Source organism: Ovis canadensis, chromosome 12 (genome assembly GCF_042477335.2).
Source record: "Ovis canadensis isolate MfBH-ARS-UI-01 breed Bighorn chromosome 12, ARS-UI_OviCan_v2, whole genome shotgun sequence".
In the NCBI taxonomy this organism is placed as follows: Eukaryota; Metazoa; Chordata; class Mammalia; order Artiodactyla; family Bovidae; genus Ovis; species Ovis canadensis.
Genome location: NC_091256.1, coordinates 52770225 through 52775468, shown reverse-complemented (window position 1 = coordinate 52775468; position 5244 = coordinate 52770225).

Genomic DNA, 5244 nt, shown 5'->3' with positions numbered 1-5244 from the left:
GTCTTCTTGCAGAGATCCAGGTTCCTCAAAGTGATCAGAGGATGAGGGCTCCACAATCCTCCACTGCTGGTCCACTCTCCTCCCCTGAGATGTAGTTCAAAGCCTCTAAGTAGCACTGTTAACTGATTTTTCTGTAATGATGGGCATGTTTTCTCTCACTCTGTCCAAGACAGCAGCCACCAGCCTTACATTTAATTGGGCTTCCCTGGTTGCTCAGATGGCAAAGAATCCACCTGCCATGCAGGAGACCCAGGTTCGATCCCTGGGTCAGGAAGATCCCCTGGGGAAGGAAATGGCAACCCATTCCTGCATTCTTGCCTGGAGAATCCCATGGACAGAGGAGCCTGGCAGGCTACAGTCCATGGGGTTGCAAATAGTCAGAGACAACTGAGTGACTAACACTTTCCACTTGCATTAAAAGAACAACACAGTTCCTCAGCTGCATCAGCCCAATTTCAAAGGCTCAAGCACCATGCATGGTTAAGTGGCGGGCAATTGGACAACACAGAGCATTTCCATCTTCAGAGAAATTTCTGCTGAATGCAGCAGAGCTGGGGTCCTCAAGTGTGCTAGCACCCGATCAGCTATCACAAGCTGCCCCTAGACTTTATTTTGAACATCTCTGAGTTGGCCCTTTATTAGGTTCTTATTGCCACTGTAATAAATTACCACAAATTTAGTGGCTTTAAACAGCACAAATTTCTTATAGTTTTGGGATTCAGAAGTCTGACATTGGTCTCACTAGGTTAAAATCAAGGTGTTGATACAACTGTGTACTTTTCTCGAGGCATGGGGGGCGGGAGGTGGCAGGAATCTGTTTTCTCATCTCTTCCAGCTTTTAGCGGTCACCAGCATTCCTTGGCAGATGGTGCCCTCCTCCCAACTTTCAGCTTCAAAGTCACCAACACCACATCTCTCGTGGCACTGTTAGGAAAGGGTCTTTTTAAAGGACTCATGTGATTAGATTGGGTCCACCCAGAAAACCCAGAATAATCTCTCCATCTCAAGATTCTTAATCATATCCACAGAGACCCTTTCTCTATGTAAGGTAATATATTCACAGGTTCCGGGGGTTAGATATGGACATCTTTAAGGGACCATTATTCTGCCCATCTCAGGTCCCAAACTTTATTTTCCATAAGGGAACCCTGAGATCCAAAGAGGAGAAGGCCCCTCTCCAAGGTGACACAGAGTGTTGCGGGTACTGTGGTGTCTGCTCAGATCCCCTCCCCTGGAGCACAGACCCACCCCCAGGTGACAGGATTATGAGCTCTGACAACTCACAGCTGTGTCCCTCACGTGGCATTGCCCTTGGTCACAGGGAACTGCCTTGATCAAGGTTACACTCTCTGCCAGTGACTTTCTGATGTGGAGATAATAAAATGCCTGTCTCCTTGACTGCTTTCAGGACCATTCTAAGGGACCAGACCAGGTCCAGACCCCATGGGATCAGCCCGAGTGTCATCTGCTACTGCACTGTGGGCCGGCTTCTCCCTCTGGCCAGTCCTGCCATCCTCACTGCCCTGCAGGTTCATCTCCTGAAAGATGCTGTGATCTCTGTCTGCAAAGGTCCATGGGACAAAGCCCAGCTTGGTTCATAACACACTTTATGATCTGGCCCCTGCTGACCCCTCAGCTTCAGCAACTCACACGTCCCCCATGCTCAAGCCCTGATGAGTCACTTTTAATTTCCCAAATGTCCCAGAACTTTTCTGCCTCTAAACCTTTCCCCATGCTGGTCCTGCTACTTGCAATGCCCTTCACCTCTCAGCCCACTCCTCCTTACTCTTCAGGAGTCAGCTCTTATGTCACCTCCTCCTTGAAGCCTTCTCAGATCTCCCTCCTTCCTCCAGTCTCCTCCGCTAAGCTCCCATATCTCCCTGGACCCACTGCTTGTGTGGCTTTCACCAAAGTTTGCAGAGGGCCCTGTGTCTTATTCCTTTCTGTATCTTCAGACATAGCATCTTGCCCAGAGTTGGGGCTCGCTGAAGATGTGTTGACTGACTTTGTGACCATTGCTGATCCTCTGAGGGGTGTCCTACTATTCCTAGTTACATAGAAGGAAAGTGTGGTTGAGAAGGGAGTGAGATCCAGGACACAGCTTCCTCCTTGAGACTTGTTTTTCCAAGAAAAGATGGCCTGGCAGCTTCCCAGACTCCAGCAGGCCACGGCTGGGGGTGGAGCTGCCCATGGATGCCTGGGTATCTGAGTCAGACAAACAGAAGATGTAGCTCCTGCCTATTGAGTGATTGTCTTCCACACATATGTTTCTGGTAATCAATTGGTGCATCATTAGCCCAGGGCAGTGGTCTCAGCTCCAAATGAAATGCAAATGTAATTGGTTTCCTTAGGCCTAGTGGGCAGGGCCCTGCCACAGGCAGACTTCCCTCCCAGGAGGGGGCCAGGCTGCCTCTCTCAGACTTAAGAAGGCTCATAATTGCAGGGCCTGCCCAGTGCACTGGCAGGAGGCAGGACCAGGCTTGGGAGAAGTGAAATAATGGGCTCCTGATTACCCAGTGGTTGTGAGCAAGGTGCTGACTCCAAGCTGGGGATTTGTGGAGTGGGGAGGCAGAGAGGACAGCAATCCCCATTTTCTGCTGGCTTGGGCAGAGATGGGGCCAGGGGACCTCTGGTGCAAGCTTACTGAGACCCCTGTGTGCCTCACAGAGAAACAGTGTGGGCCCATGGAGTCTGGGATCCTTTCCCATCCCCACACCGTTTGCCAGCCGCACCCCTCAGAGCCTCACTTTGTACCAGGGAAGCAACATCATCTCCCTTACAGGGAGGTTGTACAGATGATATACGATGTGCCTGTGATGCCCTGTTCAGAGTTGAAGCTTCACAAACAGATGTTATGGTGTGGTGATGATAATTGCTCACATTTATTAAGTACTTACCTGTGCCATTGGAAAAGACCCTGATCCTAGGAAAGATTGAAGGCAAAAGGAGAAGGCAGTGGCAGAAGATGAGATGATTAGGTAGCATCATGGACTCAGTGGACTTGCATTTGGGCAAACTCTGGGAGACAGTGAAGAACAGAAGAGCCTGGCATGCTGTAGTCCATGGGGTCATGAAGAGTCAGAATGATTTAGGGATTGAAAAACAATAATACCTGCATCAGGCCATGTTCTGTTGTGCATCCATTATTTCATTTCATCCTTATAAAGATACTGTGAACAGATGCTATTATCCCCATTTTACAGATGAGGATAGTGAAGCACAGAGCAATTTGTTTACCTAAGGTCACATAGCAGTGGGCAGTGGAGCCAGGATTAAGGCCCAGGTTGTCTGTCTACACAGTCTGTGCGTGTCATCTTTGCTAGGGTGCACTGTCTCTGACTGTGGATCCTTGCTCTGGTCCTCCCTAAATATCCTTGCTTTTCCCCTTACTCCCTGAGACCTGCCAGGCTGAAACTTTCTCAGGTCTGTTAACTGCCCTCTGGGAAACAGGTTTGACCCTCCCTACTTCTGGAGTCTGGTGAGCTGGCCCCACAAGAGCAGCTTGTTGGTGGGTCACATGGTCTGAATACCAGTCATTTGATTGGTAGAATCTATTTTGTCCCCAGAATCCTAGCTGCAAGGGAGTCTGGAAAATACAGTTTAGGTTGTACAGCTTCTACAGTTCAGAATCTTACACTACAAAGAGGTGGAACCTTGCTTTTGGTTCATCTTATGCAAAAGAACAAAGAGACTCTGCTCCCGCCAGGCTCCTTGACTCTTTGGCTTTCTCTGGCCCTGCCCTCCCCCAGCTCTTGCACTTTGATATGGAGTGTGGCATAGCCAGAGTTCAATCCTGGTGGGCTCTCCCTCTTTTGATCTGTGTGATGTTGAACAAGTCACCTAACCTCTCTGACCTCATTATTCTTCTCTGTGAAGTGGCAATAATAGTATCCTCCTGAAAGATGTTGTTGTGAAGGTTAAATGAGATGTTGTAATGTGAAGAGCCTCCATCAGAATCAGTCCAGAGCCTGCACATGTGGGTATCCCATGGGTAAACTGGAGAGAGCTTTGAACTGTTTCTGGAGCTGAATTATTAATTTTTTTACATTTTTAAAATTTAATTTTTAAGTTTATTTTTGACTCTGCTAGGTCTTCATTGTTGTGTGGGAGCTTTCTATAGCTGTGGTGACTGGGGGCTACTCTGTAATTGCAGTGCATGGATTTCTCATTTCAGTGACTTCTGTTGTTGTGGAGCATGGTAGAGCTGAATTATTACATGTTTCCCAAGTGGTAGCTGTGGATTGAATGAATTCTCTCTCTGCCCCAAGCCCTTTCCCCTGGGTGGCTCTTCTACAGGGCAGGAGACAGTGGCAGAATCTATGATGATTTGGGGAAGGGTAAAAGTCAGAGCTCTCTGGAATTGCTGGTAGCATGGATCCTTGAAGAAGCTAGGTCCCTAGAGAAGAAGAAGGTTGTTCTGGCTGGTTTAGCAGGTGTTAAAACAGGACAAATTCAATCAGTCTATCTGCTCAGGGTTTGCTAAGCAACAAACAGAATCACAGATTCTTTCTTCTCTACCTGTCCAAAGTTTTCCTGTCTTCAAGGTTCACCTGAGGGACTGCCTCCTACAGGAAGCCCCTCTTGACTGCCCAAACTCATCTCAGGTTTTTGTCTTATTGTCTTGTTTTCTCTAACTAGCACTGCAGTTGGCTTGCCACCTCGGTATGTGGTTTGGTTGTGAGTGCATACAAGCAATGTGTCACTAACAACCATGGAAGTATCAGCCCCTGTGAGTAATTTGCTTTTAAAAAATCTAATAGAATAGATTTAATGTTATCTCTCTAATGAGGTTGCTGTCACTCATCCCCTGTGCTTCCTTGCAGGGAGGGGAGCAGAGGCATTATATCTGGGAACAGCATGGCCCCCAGGGCTGTCTCATCACTGTGGCAGCCCAAGGGTCATAAACGGTCAGGGCAATTGTGAGTGATCGTGGGGCGTGTGCATTGCAATTTTATAGCTACATCCATTTCCTTTTACAGGCTGGATTTTATTAAACTCTGGGTGAGCTCAGATGGGGGAATTATTGGACTGTTATAATGAGGATAGTTAACCCCTCTGGGGCACTTTCTCACTTGTCCCAGATGCTGCGTTCAGAACTCTGCGTGCACAATTATCTTCTTAATCCCCCCGCAAGACTTTAAAGCAGGTTCTATTATTCTCCTCATTTTAGAAAGGAAAACCAAAGCTCGGAGAGGCTGAGAAACTTGCTCAAGGTCACCCAGCTGGGTTGCAGAGCAAGGATTT